We start from the raw sequence: 15,418 nt of genomic DNA, 5'->3' as shown, positions 1-15,418 counted from the left end.
GAAATAATACAAGAAGTCTGAATTCAATACCAACGACTAAAACTAATTTCTTCGACAACAACATCATTAAGAACAGATAATTGTCGATCAGAACAAGAATTTTCCACCACAAAAGGCAAGTACGAGTATGCAATTAATCAAAATTGTCGTTAACCAATGAGCATGGAGAAGGCCACGTGTCAACCCCCACGTCGCCTAACACTAGGCAACACGGTCGGCTTCCCCAGCAACACTGTCGCCCCCACCCCCACCCTCACACACCCACCTATTAGAAATATGCCATAGAGGCAATCATAATGTCACGCCCAAGATGCGACCCTATCCTCAATTTGGCACGAAGGCCTCGTCAGGGATAGAAGCGCATCTCGTCGTGTCGCAAGAATGGATATCGTTACAAGTACATGTGCTGAAAAGAAGAGATATAAATATAGAATTGGCTTACACCCGCCACAAGCTTCATCAGAGTCACAGCTGTACATTACATAATCATCAAGAGTAAGAGCAGGGTCCGACTACGGACGAAAACAAACGACAAAAGAAGAACGACGTCCATCCTTGCTATCCCAGGCTGCCGGCCTGGAACCCATCCTAGATCGATGAAGAAGAAGAAGAAGAAGCAACTCCAAATGAACAATCAACGCGCTCGCGTCCAGTAACCTTTACCTGTACCTGCAACTGGTGTTGTAGTAATCTATGAGCCACAGGGGACTCAGCAATCCCATTTCCAAAGGTATCAAGACTAGCAAAGCTTAATGGGTGAGGCATGGTTAAGTAGTGAGGTTGCAGCAGCGGCTAAGCATGTATTTGGTGGCTAAAGTTACGAGTACAAGAAAATAAGAGGGGGAAGATCTACGCATAGCGGACGTGAACTACGGATGATCAAATGAATGATCCTGAACACCTACCTACGTCAGACAAAACCCCACCGTGTCCTCGATCGGAGAAGGAACTCACGAAAGAGACAATCACGGTTACGCACACAGTTGGCAAGTTTTATTTAAGTTAACTTCAAGTTATCTAGAACCAGTGTTAAACAAAGTTTCCACGTTGCCACATAACCGCGGGCACGGCTTTCCGAAAGATTTAACCCTGCAGGGGTGCTCCAACTAGTCCATCACAAATTATCACAAGCCGCATAGAAATCCTCGATCACGAAACTCGCAATCTCGTCGGATTCCTTAGTGGAAAACCTCAACTCTGAGATTACCCAAAGCATCACCGGAATCCCGATGCACAAGATATCTCATCAAAGGTAAAACTATTCCAGCAAGGCCGCCCGGCGTGTCGACGATCCCGATAGGAGCCGCGTATCTCGTTCTCAGGACACGACGGATGGAACTAGCTACAGGTGCCAAACCTCGAGTTTCCTCGCGGTGGCCCCGCAGGCAGACCGTTTGGGACCAACACCATCAGCACTGGCCCCCCTGTTTATATAAAATTACTCCTCGGGTAGCGCTAACTCCCTATGCATTACAGTATTATCAAAATTATTATGTTGGGAAAATGTAAAACCAATGTTGGGCCTTGCCAGACCAACTTTAATCTAAAACGAATTATCAAGGGGGTCCCCATAACAACCCCGATCGTGTTAGGAGCGCTCAATTATGGAACATAACACCGCTAGCCGAAACTAAGGGGGCAAAGGTGGAACAGAACACCAGGCTAGAAAGGCCGAGCCTTCCACCTTTTACCAAGTATATAGGTGCATTAAATTTAATAGCATTAATATGGTGATATGACAAGGAACCCATGTTTTCACATGGAAGCAACTGCACCTGCAACTAGCAACGCTAACACAGGGTTAAGCAAGCAGTAACATAGCCAATCAGTGGTTTGCTAGGTTGAACAGGTTGAAGGTTGTCATGGCATTGTTGAGAGGCTGATATTTAACATGTGGTAGGCAACGAGACATAGTCGATAGAAACGGTAATACTAGCATGATAATGATAGTAATGGTATCTGGGGAAATGGTCATCTTGCCTGAGATCCCGCTTGGAAGAAGAATGACTCCGTGAAGCAGACGAACCGACGTAGTCGAACGGGTCCTCACTTTCCGACACGCTTGCGGAACTCTAACGAGACGAAGGAAACCGGAAACAAGAATCAACACACGATATTCACCACACGATGCAAGACACACATGATGCATGAACGGTCTAATGCAAGGCATGACAAACACAACAATCAAACACTACACATTAAGTGAAGCTCAATATGCAACGAGTTGCATATTGACGAAACTCCACGTTAATTATTTAGTTATATCCCGATTAGGTACACGACAATATTAAATGTGGGTCAACATGGCAAGAGGTGAAGCATAATTAATCTACCTATCTAGGCATTTTAAATGAGGTCGGAAATGACACATAGCATCTCCGAAACGACCTCACATGTTAATTTATAATTCTGTCCAGATCTGAACTAACACATTTAATTAGTTGTTAAACAGCAAACAAATAGGTTCACGTGATTCTACGCGTCATGGCAAGCAATCTACACATAAAGAACATCTCCAACAGAGCTACGGAACAAAAGATACAAGCACCGCAAGATATGATGGCATGAATGCAATATGTGTGCAACGACGGTCACGAGCACTTCAAAACATACAACTAGCACAAGACTGATGAGAATTACCAACACAGGAAAGAATTTAAAGGATGACAAGAATATGATGAACACAGAAAAATCCCATGGATTTTTCTATCCCGAAAGCATATAAAATATGTAGGGTTGAACAACAAAATAATGCCACACGAAAATGCGAGAAAATAACCTATACACGGGAAAATAAACTACCAGCAATCCCTACACGCAAAAATACCAATGACCGCTCTAAAATACATGGAAAAATGGTTCCTAAAACAAGGGCATTTTATCTACGGCATACGATCAATCCGGACTTGCGCGAAAATTAAATACGGGGCAAAACCTATTAGGACAGCACACATTTCTAGGCAAACTGTGGGTCAAACCACATCAAACATTTATGCAAGTTGCAAAAACGGATACTACGCAAAAAACTACAAGAAAAACATATCTAATACGTTCCGATCCGACTTACGGATTAAAATCTAAGAACGTTTTAATATACGTATATCTTTGGAATTTATTATAACTCCGAAAACCCTACTAACCTATTGGGCCGAAACCTGAGGTGCATTATAGCAGAAAAAATGCACTAGGCGGGGAATAAGCTCACCGTGGCTCCTGGGCCGACCTGGCTAGGAGGGAGCTGGGCCACTGCGGGACGCGTGGGAGGAGGCCCACGAGCGGCGCTGCGGTCGCGTCGGCTCCAGGCGAGGAGGGTCTGGCGGCGCTGGCATGGGGGCGCTGGGAGGCGGCTGCCTCAGCGGGACCCGATCTGGATCCCCAGATCGCGGGATGGGGCGGCGCTGCGCTCGGTCAACGCCCGACCGGATCGAGCGGGAAGGCGGCCTGCGCGGGATGGCTGGCGGCGGGGAAACGGCGCTGGCGGGGAACACGAGGCGCGCGATGGAATCTGGCGCGGGTATTGAGCGAAGCTGGCGGCGGGGTGCTCTGTAACATCCCAAAATTATAAATTTTGGAATGTTAATATAATTATTAGATTGATGGTTTATTTGTTTGAGTGATTGAAACTTGAGTGAAATTTGAAACTTCTCAAAAAAAATGAGAGGGAATAAAATGACTTTCCCAAAATTTTCTATTTTGAATCCCTTTTCAATTTTGAGTTTGAATATGTTCAATACTCTTTGATTAAAAAAAAATTTAAATGAGAGGAGGAAAATGACACTCCAAAATCAGAGACAATGTCTAGATTCAAATTTGAAGTATTTGCAATTTATTTGAAATTCAAATTCCTTTTCATTTTAAAGTTATTGCAAAAAAAATTAAATTAAAAAGTATTTTTTTGGTTTTGAAAATATGTTCATGTTTTAGGAAATTTTATTCTGAAAATTTTGATATATAATATGTCTATATAAAATGTTATCTCTTTTTCATTTATACGTTTTTCTTCTTTGTTTTAAAAAAAGTTGTTCGTTCGCAAAAAAAAAAAAAAACAAGGGCCGCGCCTGGCCGTACTACTCACCAGGGCTGGCCGAATCCATGGCCCATGCGGCACTTCTTCTTTTTGTTTTCTAGTTTGCCTACATTACGTATATGTTTAGTCCCACATTGCCTATCTATGGACCTTTAGACCTTCATTTCACTTATAAATATAGACCCATAAGAGCATCCAAAAAATCATCTATTTCGGGTTAAATCAATCTTTTGGTTTAACTAGATTTATTAAATAAAAATATTCTTTTCTCTTCGGCGGGATTTCTCGAAGTCGTCTCCTCATTGGAATTAATTCTTACTCTGCATTGTGAAGGTATTTCTCTTCGTATTTTTTTATACTCCCGTAGTTTATTATTTCTATACTAGTATTCCTACACTAGTATACGGTAGAGTAATTAGATATATTAATTAGTCTTCGTATTTCCACATTAGTACTAGAATTCTTTTAGACGTAGCACTTTTAATCCGTAAAACAGCTTGGCCCTGATTTTTCAAATAGCCATAACTTTTTACTCGTTTATCCGAATTAGATGAAACCAACGCCTAGAGTTTCATCTTGATCACACCTATCGTGTGAACCTATCATATCAACTTTTTGAAATTTTGAAATTTTGAAATTTGTTCATATTCATATTCAAACTTCTTTTGATCATATCTTTTTATCCGTAGCTCCGTTTTAGATGAATTCAATTGCGTCGGATTCGTATCAAAGTAATCTTTCCGTTTGTATCATTAGTTTTAATTTTTCAACTTATAACTTTGATCAAATCAGATTTATCTATTAGTGCCCAAAAGTGTTCACATCGTTCTAAGCCGATTCAATGTTATATTGAAGTATTTGTATCTTTTGATCCGCTAGTTCAAATCTAGTAATTCTTTTTTCTACACGCTCATATTGATCTCCTATATCCAGTAGAATCATTAGTTTCAACCTTTGAACCTTACAAATTTGAGCGATTCAAATTTGTATTCGAACATTCATTTGATCTTATCTTGCAAATCATACCACCTTTTCAATTGATTCCTTTCACCCCTAAACACTCATGTCATATATTTTTGTACGTAACCATCGTACTTCAGTTCAACTTCTCTTGACCTTTTGAATGCAAATTCAATTCATACTTCAATTCGCTATAACTTGCGTTGTAGTGCTCCATTTCAAGAAATTCTTTCTACAAATAAATTCGTATGTCTTATACTATTTGTCAAATAACATTCATGTTGTTCTCCCAATATTTTTGATCATCTCCCATAGTGTATGCAAGTCGAGCTTATATAGCAATAGTTCATCGTCCACTACCTCTTTTGATGTCATTCATGCACCTTGACTTTACAACACACTTAGGACCTTTTTATTAAACCTTAGTACATTGTTATTTTGCACCAAGACATGCTTTGTTCTTATGTTCTCTTGATTCTTCCCTTTTGGCATGAATGTTTATTGAATGCTATTTCGTTTACGATAGATTGCTCGGAGTGTGGCGAGTAGAATTATCAGGATTTTGAGAGCGACTATCTTCATCAAGTAATACCAGGCAAGTCACTTTGATCATACTATCACCTATGTTTTATGCATCGTAGTTCTACCATCCTATGCCCAATTGCATGCTGAGTAGGTACTTGGAAATTTTAGTATAGATTGTAGTATCATGTGGTAGGCACACAACAACCCCGATACTTGGCCCCGGGACGACAAATTTCATATTGCTATGCTTGAGTAGACGGGATTTCGGTTGAGTGCATAACACGAGTGATGCGAGGTTGATTAAATAATCAAGACCGGTTAAGACAAGATTTTCAAGACCTCATGACGCAATGCAACTCTGGGTGAAGGACGATTGATCGGCTCCCTGGAGAACCCAGTGGATGACCCGGGATGCTGGAGACGGCCATGACATCCTGCGGAAAGCTTCACCCAGGCTCAAAGAGACGGACGGATATTTTCAAGACCCAAGGCTTACCTGCACAGCCACAACTCATTATGGGCTCTGGCTTGGTTGGACAACGCGGCGACTCTGGACAGGCGGTGCTACCAGATGTAGAAGAATGGTAGGATTGGATGGGCACCGACAGGGATTCAGAGGTACCCATTGAAAGACCATGTTTTGGATCATCCGGTCTTCAAACACCCTGAAGTGCGAGGACATACACGGAGGCGGTCAAATCTTGTGGGGAACGTGTGCAAAACTCTGCAGAGTACTCGAACCTAATCGATTAGCCGTGTCCACGGTCATGGACAACTTGAGCCAAAGGAACTGAAGTTATCTGAAATTCTCAACACAAATAATAATATTGATGTGGGAATTTATTGACAACATGGGTACGAGAGCTGGTTGGTGGAATCATCTCGTTAACAACCAACCTTGTAGTAATATTTTGCTTTTAGCCCTCTCTTGATGTAGGAGAAAACTTGCTTTTCGGTAAAAACTTATAGCCCCACCTGCCATATATGCATATAGTATAGATGATTACTTTTCACCCCTCTCTTACGTGACTTGCCGGCATATTCAATATGCTGACCTACACGGCTGCAACGTCTTATGTTGCAGATATTTTTCATCGACAAGTAAGAGTACGATTCAGGGTTACGGTCTACACTCAACTTGCCGTTTGTGTTTATTGGGACTCCACTCCCTTGATTGCTTCCGCTGAAATATTTAAGGTATATATCAGTTTTACGCTATTTACATGTGATTGCACTTTGATATATACATTGATGTACTGTGTGTGCCACCATACTGATCCAGGGATGGCACAGAAACACAGAGGCTTGACTCGTCTTGAGTCGGGTCGCTACATGCTCGCAGATCGAGGGGAGGATGGCGCTGCAGGGCTGTCTCGTGCTGTGCAGGAAGCGGCGTTGTCGGGACAAGGGGAGAGATTCGAGGTGAAGGTTGTGTATGCCAGGGTTAGGTCTAGGTTGACTATATACGGTAATTGGGTTAGACTAAATGGCATCTGGACCCTCTGATTAAATCGGACGATCAGAAATAGCTGGGTTACGGAGTTCAATGGAAAAACCGAAGACGGTTTGCGGTAAAACGGGGTTGATCCGGATCCAACGGTCACAATGGCCGGGTTCGGGCTCCGGGAGTTCTCCGAACTAGGCTACGCGTATGGTCGGTGCACTGTGTAGAGGGGCTCAGCAGGGATGAGAGGGAAAAACGGGCGACGCGGCAACAATTTTTAAAACACCGACAGACTTTCGATGGTAGACCGAATACGATGCCGCTACGGTTGACCGTTCGGGTACCAGACGAACTCCGATCGCGAAAAAATTCGACACGCGGCCTAACTAAATCAAATTACGACCGCATGCCAAGTTTCACCCCGACCAGAGAAAGTTTTAAACGCACTTTAAAAACAGGGTTTTGACGATGCCGTGGGCGCGTGCGTGTGCGGTCGGGCTCGGAACGGACAACGACGCGAACCGGCAACTAACAACGGATGCAAGTTTTGAAAACTGGCGGCAACGGAGATGCCGATGCAATGCTGATGATGCGCATGATGCGATGATGATGCGACAAAAGAAAATTGACACACGACGAAAACGGAATAGAAGGGGAATCTTCTGGAACGTCGGCACCGGGCTGTCACACATAAATTGGTTATTATCATATTTCCCTATTCAAGATAAACGTTCATTATCCATGCTAGAATCGTATTGATGGGAAATTTAAATACATGTGTGGGTGTATAAACAAGACCGTGTCCCTAGTGAGCCTTTACTAGACTAGCATGTTAATCAAAGATGGTTATGGTTTCCTAACCATAGACCTGAGTTGTCATTTGATAATGGGGTCACATCATTGTGTGATGGACAAGACCCAACCATAAGCTTATCATATGATGGTATCACTTAGTTTATTGCTACAACTTTCTTCATGTCAAGTATCTGTTCCTTAGACCATGAGATCATGCAAGTCCCTAACACCGGGTATCTAAGCGTCACTTCATAAGTGGGTGATCATAAAGGTGCTCTACAGGTATATCTGATTGTATCTGTTGTGTTGGCATGGATCGAGACTGGGATTTGTCACTTTGTATGATGGAGAGATATTTGTGGGTCCACTCGGTAATACAACATTATAAGAAGCTTGCAACAAATGTGACTAATGAGTTATTCACGGGATCTTGTGTTACAGAATGAGTAAAGAGACTGAACTAGGTATGGAGATACCGATGATTGAATCTCGGGCAAGTAGCATGTTGTTGGACAAAGGGAATTGCACACGGGATTAACCAAATCCTTGACATCATGGTTCAACTGATATAAGATCTTCGTGGAATATGTAGGAACCAATATGGGATTAAGCCACCATATGCATCAATTTGACTTAAGATTTTGCCAAGGTGGGTTGCCTTGCTCCTATACTTAACCTGTACATCCCCGATTGTTCGGCTAGGGGGTAAAGGGAGCACCTCTGCGATTGTTACAACCAGATCACCTTGGTACGTACCTCAGACAGATGAAGCCGAAATCTAGCATTTTTAAGAAGACAATTGTTCGGCCACGAGGGAAGTGAAAATAACGGTGATCATCACCAAAACCAGGGGTTATTTTCCTGAAGTAACCATCACCCACATATTGCGAGTATCTGGTTATAATGTCTACGGTTAACGTCGCAACCCAAAGAAAGGAACCCATGGAGGAATTATTTTATTTGGAGGATGTTTCTTACATTAAACAGTAATATAACATAACTCCCCGAGCATGTTCTGTCTATTTGCACCAGATGGACGGATGGCCTGGTTCTCCGAAGTGATTTCCTGTTACCTCAGGTCACATAGTACGGATTATTCCCCCGCCACTCGCCGGGGAGGTAGAAGCCAATGGCCGGTTAAGACAACGTTTACAGCATAGACAAAGTATGTTTGATGTGAAGTACATAGCTACATAGAATCGAACACCCGGTTGTTGGTCAAGATTATCTATTATGCATCCAGGATGCAGTCTTCTTGCAAGATATGAGCGGCGGGCAACACTTGGTCATACACCAAATGAAGTGTCACCTCTTGAACATCCGGTACTATCGGCCCAACTCGAGCCGAATGCTCTGGGTCAAGTTTGGTAATGCGGGTCTTCAGTATTGCCCATGCCTCCCATGTTCCTTATTGACAGGCCGATATATTCCATAGATTGAAGCGATGCCGAGCTCCTTTAAATCGATTGGCTAGCTCGACCATACCTTCTAGAGGCGTATTGATCAACCATAGTTCTTTGACCATGCTCTTCATAACTTTTCTACCTCGCTCATGCACCACAGACAGTTCCTTTAGAAGGTTCCCTCCAAATGAGCTGACCTCTTCTTCGGGGCGCCTGGTCAAGAGACCTCACAAGAGATGTGGCATGTCTCTCAGATTGGCATAATACGCATAACGTACAGAATTACAAGTTAAAATTTCATTCACCAAACATGCCACCTTTCAATCTTTGGTTCTCCTCACGGGCTTGTGCCAGCTGAGTTTTTAACCTCTCAATTTCTTCGATCTGTCGCTGGTCTTCCGCCTTGAGCTTGTTCTTTTCATCAAGACTGCGGGACAGTACCCGACGGCCCGCTTCATGCTGCGATTTGGCATACCTTTGATATTCTCTGGCCGCATCCAGATCTTCCTACAGCTGACATATGGACTCGACTGCTATAAGCAATATTTCATTAGAAAAGGTGCCCCAAGAAATTCGGCATATTATACTTTTTACTCACGGTCTAGATTGGCCTCCCTCGTCATTTTTTTAACTTTGTCTAGATCGGCCTTCACACCTGCCAACTATGTTCAGTTTAACTCAAGGTCCTCGGACAATTTTTTGTTTTGTTACCTCAACGCCTACACCATGTCGCAACAATATTCACACACTTAACATGATCGTCCGGACCAAATTAAGGCTCAGGGGCTACTAGGTTAGGATTTGTGTTCGGTTTTCAAAACCAATCACTCACCTATAGGATGGTCAACATATGGTTGGCAGGTCCCTCTTGTCATGCTTGGGCGGCTCCGATATATGCATCCATCGAATTAAGAGCGTTAAACTCATGTTCGGAAAATTCAGGGGGGCACAGTGACTCCTTCCGCCGTGGTGATTCATCATACTTTCCACTTCAGAATTGGTAATCAAGACTTCCTCGGCATCCTCTGGAAGCTGGTATGCGGTGGGGACCTCCACAATGGCCTAATACGTCCATTTTGCATCATGTTTTCATGTTGATATTTATTGCTTCTTTGGCTGTTATTTCACTTCACGACACTATTCTTATGCCTTTCTCTCTTATTTTGCAAGGTTTACATGAAGAGGGAGAATACCGGCAACTGGAATTCTGGCCTGAAAGTGGAGCAAAGTTGAGATACCAATTCTGCGCAACTCCAAACGCCGTGAAAATCAACGGGGATTTTTTTCCCAATATATAAAAAATAGTGGGCCGAAGAAGTACCGGAGGGGCACCAGGGGGTGCCCACAAGCCTGCACGGCGCGACGACCCCCAGGCCGCGCCATGGGGGCTTGTGGGCAGCCCACTAGCCCATTGCCCCCCCTCTTTTGCTATATGGAGGGTTTCATCGAGAAAAAATCAGAAGGGAGCTTTTTCGTGGTTTTGCCGCCGCCACGAGGCGAAACTTGAGCAGAACCAATCTAGAGCTCCGGCAGGACGATCCTGCCGGGGAAACTTCCCTCCCGGAGGGGGAAATCGTCGCCATCGTCATCACCAACACTCCTCTCATCGGAGGGGACTCGTCACCATCAACATGTTCATCAGCACCATCTCATCTCCAAACCCTAGTTCATCTCTTGTAACCAATCTCCGTCTCGCGACTCCGATTGGTACTTGTAAGGTTGCTAGTAGTGTTGATTACTCTTTGTAGTTGATGCTAGTTGGATTACTTGGTGGAAGAGTTTATGTTCAGATCCTTGATGCTACTCATTACACCTCTGATCATGATTACGAGTATGCTTTGTGAGTAGTTACTTTTGTTCCTGAGGACATGGGTTAAGTCATGCTAATAATAGTCATGTGAATTTGGTATTCGTTCGGTAATTTGATATGTTGTATGTTGTTTTTCTCTAGTGGTGTTATGTGAACGTCGACTAGATTACACTTCACCATTATTTGAGCCTAGAGGAAGGCATTGGGAAGTAGTAAGTAGATGATGGGTTGATAGAGTGACAGAAGCTTAAACCCTAGTTTATGCGTTGCTCCGTGAGGGGCTGATTTGGATCCACTAGTTTAATGCTATGGTTAGACTTTGTCTTAATTCTTCTTTCGTAGTTGCGGATGCTTGCGAGAGGGGTTAATCATAAGTGGGATGCTTGTCCAAGTAAGGGCAGTACCCAAGTACCGGTCCACCCACATATCAAACTATCAAAGTAACGAACGCGAATCATATGAACATGATGAAAACTAGCATGACAGAAATTCCCGTGTGTCATCGGGAGCGTTTTTTATCCTATAAGACTTTGTCCAGGCTTGTCCCTTGCTACAAAAGGGATTGTGCCACTTTGCTGCACCGTTGCTACTTTTGTTACTTGTTGCTTGCTACGAATTATCTCACCACACAATCACTTGTTACCGACAATTTCAGTGCCTGCAGATTTTACCTTGCTGAAAACCACTTGTCAGATCCTTCTGCTCCTCGTTGGGTTCGACACTCTTACTTATCGAAAGGACTACGATTGATCGCCTATACTTGTGGGTCATCATGGCCCTAGACTTTCACGAAGACCTCTGCTTGGGACTACCACCTGGCACCTCTTTGACGTCCTCAGACGAAGGTGGATATGTCCGTCTCCTGCAGATATCGATAAGATTATAAATGCTCACAATAGCTATAACAATGACCAAACTATGAGTTTAATATATTACCTCTTGGTTAGGGGTGCGGTCGACGTAGTTCCCATGGCCGCCACACGCTTGGGAGCCCTACCTATTGGGGAACTTAGCATGGAAACAAAAAAAATCCTACGTGCAAACATACATATCATGGTGATGCCATCTACGATTGGAGAGATTTGATCTACATACCTTTGTAGATTGCTAAGTGGAAGCATTCAATAATGCGGTTGATGTAGTGGTACGTCTTTGCGATCCAACCACGAACCGTCCCATAATCTCCCGATCCAGTGCCGAACGAACGACACCTCCGTGCTCAATACACGTACATCTTGGTGACGCCTTCACCTCCTCGATCCAGCGAGCGATGGTGAAGTAGCATCCCGAGTCCTCCGACAACACGACAGCGTGGTGAGGTGTTGGTGGTGACAGCCCGGCACGGCTTCGCCAAGGGGTTATGGAGGAGAGAAACTGTGAGGGAGAGGAGGGGCAGCGCTGCGACAAGATTGTTGTGTGGCTGCCCCCTCTCTACATCTCTATATATAGGAGGAATGGAGAGGAGAAGGCGCCCTAGGATTACCCCCTAGGGGCCGGCGTCCAAGGGAGGAGGGGGGCGGCGGCTAGGGTTAGGGTGCCCCCCACCTGGGTGCCATGCCACCCAAGTTGTGCTAGCCTACGCCCCAAGGAGGCCCACCCCCTTCGGTCGAAGTGATTGGGGAGAGGGGCTGTACCTAGACACCTGGTGGGCTGCGGTGCCCCCTCTCCTTGGCCCATGAGCCCCCCAACATTTTGTTGGGGCCTCCCGAAACCCCTTCCAGTACTCCATGAAACCCTTGGTACGCCTCGGAACACTTCCAGACTCCGATGACCTTCATCCTACATATCAATCTTCACCTCCGAACTATTCCGAAGTTCCTAGTCACGTCCGGGATCTCATCCGAGACTCCAAACAACCTTCGGTCACCAACACTATGACTCAATTATGCTTATATCATCACCGAACCTTAAGTTTGTAGACCCTACAGGTTCGAGAACTATGTTGACATGACCGAGATAGTCTCCGGTCAATAACCAATAGCGGGACCTGGATGTCCATATCAGTTCCTACATAATCTACGAAGATATTTCATCAGTTGAACCTCAATGTCAAGGATTCAATCAATCCCATATTTGTTCCCTTTGTCCTTCGGTATCTCCATACCTAGTTCAACCTCGTTATCGGCAAGTCTCTTTACTCGTTTCATAATACAAGATCCCGTGACTAACCCCTTAGTCACATTACTTGCAAGTTTATTGTGATGTTGCATTACTGAGTGGGCCCAAAGATACCTCTCCATCACACGGAGTGACAAATCCCAATCTCGATCCATGCCAACCCAACACACACCCTCAGAGATACCTGTAGAGCACCTTTATAGTCATCCAGTTACGTTGTGACGTTTGATACACACAAAGCATTTCTATGGTGTCCGGGAGTTGCATGAACTCATGGTCATAGGAACAGATACTTTGACATGCAGAAAATAGTAGTAGTAAACCGACACGATCATATGATACATTTATAGTTTGGGTCTTGTTCATCACATCATTCTCCTAATGATGTGATCCTGTTATTAAATGACAACTCATGTCCATGGTGAGGAAACCTTGACCATCTTTGAGCAACGAGCTAGTCCATTAGAGGCTTACTAGGGACACTTTGTTCTCTATGTATCCACACATGTATTTTAGTTTCCAATCAATACAATTCTGGCATGGATAATAAATGATTATCTTGAACAAGGAAATATTATAATAATTATTTTATTATTTCCTCTAGGGCTTATTTCCAACAGTCTCCCACTTGCACTAGAGGCAATAATCTAGCTCACATCTCCATGTGATTTACATTGTAATGAATCTAACACCCATACAGTTCTGATGCCGATCATGTTTCGGTCATGGAAGAGGTTTAGTCAACGGGTCTACGACATTCAGATCCGTGTGTACTTTGCAAATATTTATGTCCTCCTCCTTGATGTAATTGCGGATGGAATTGAAACGTCGCTTTATGTGTCTAGCCTCTTGTGAAACCTTGGTTACTTGGCTAGAGCAATGGCACGAGTGTTGTCACACAACAGAGTCATTGGATCCAGTGCACTTGGCACAACTCCAAGATCTGTCATGAAATACTTCATCGAGACATATTCTTTAGCCGTCTCCGAGGCAACTATGTACTCCGCTTCGCATGTAGAATCAGCTACCACGCTTTGCTTGGAACTGCGCCATCTTACCGCACCCACATTGAGAATATATACGTATCCAGTTTACGACTTAGAGTCGTCTGGATCAGTGTCAAAGCTTGCATCAGCGTAAACCTTTACGACGAGCTCTTGATCACCTCCATACACGAGAAACAGTTCCTTAGTACTTTTCAGGTATTTCAGAATATTCTTGACCGGTGTCTAGTGTTCCATTCCTCGATAACTCTGAAACCTTCCCGCCATACTTATGGCAAGGCTGACATCAGGTCTTGTGCACAACATTGCATACATGATAGAGCCTATGGTTGAAGCATAGGGGACGACACTCATATTTTCTCTATCTTCCACAGTCACTGGGTATTGAGTCTTACTCAACTTCACACCTTGCAACACAGGGAAGAACCCTTTCTTGGACTGTTCCATACTGAACTTCTTCAAAAGTTTGTTAAGGTATGTGCTCTGCGAAAGTCCTATCAAGCGTCTCGATCTAACTCTATAGATTTTGATACCTAATATGTAAGCACCTTCTCCTAGTTCCTTCATTGAAAAACTCTTGTTCAAGTAATCCTTTACGCTTCCCTTAAATTCTATATTGTTTCCAATCAGTAATATGTCATCCACATATAATACTAGAAACACATATAGAGCTCCCACTCACATTCTTGTAAATACAAGCTTCCCCTTAAACTTCTATGAAAACAAACGGTTTGATCACCTCATCAAAACATTGATTCCGACTCCGAGATGCTTGCACCAATCCGTAAATGGATCGCTGGAGTATGCACATTTTGTTAGCATTCTCTAGATCGAGAAAAACTTCTGGTTGCACCATATACAACTCTTCCTTAATGAAACCTTTAAGGAACGCTGTTTTGACATCCATCTGCCAAATTTCATAATAAAAAAAATCCAACTTTTGCTAACATGATTCTGACGGACTTAAGCATCGCTATGGGTGATAAGGTCTCATCGTAGTCAACTCCTTGAACTTGTGAAAAAACCTTTTCCACAAGTCGAGCTTTATAGACGGTGACATTATTGTGGACGTTCGTATTCTTCTTAAAGATCCATTTATTCTGAATGGCCTTTCATCCTTCAAGTAATTCTTCCAAAGTCCACACTTTGTTTTCATACATGGATCCTATCTCGGATTTCATGGCCTCTATCCATTTGTTGGAATCCTGGCCCACCATCGCTTCTCCATAGCTTGTAGGCTCATCGTTGCCCAACAATATGACCGTCAAGACAGGTTTACCATACCAATCAGGAGTGGTGCGTGCCCTTGATGACCTACGAGGTTTGATAGCA

This window comes from Hordeum vulgare, chromosome 2H (assembly GCF_904849725.1).
Source record: "Hordeum vulgare subsp. vulgare chromosome 2H, MorexV3_pseudomolecules_assembly, whole genome shotgun sequence".
Lineage (NCBI taxonomy): Eukaryota > Viridiplantae > Streptophyta > Magnoliopsida > Poales > Poaceae > Hordeum > Hordeum vulgare.
Note: the sequence above shows the minus strand (reverse complement) of the source record.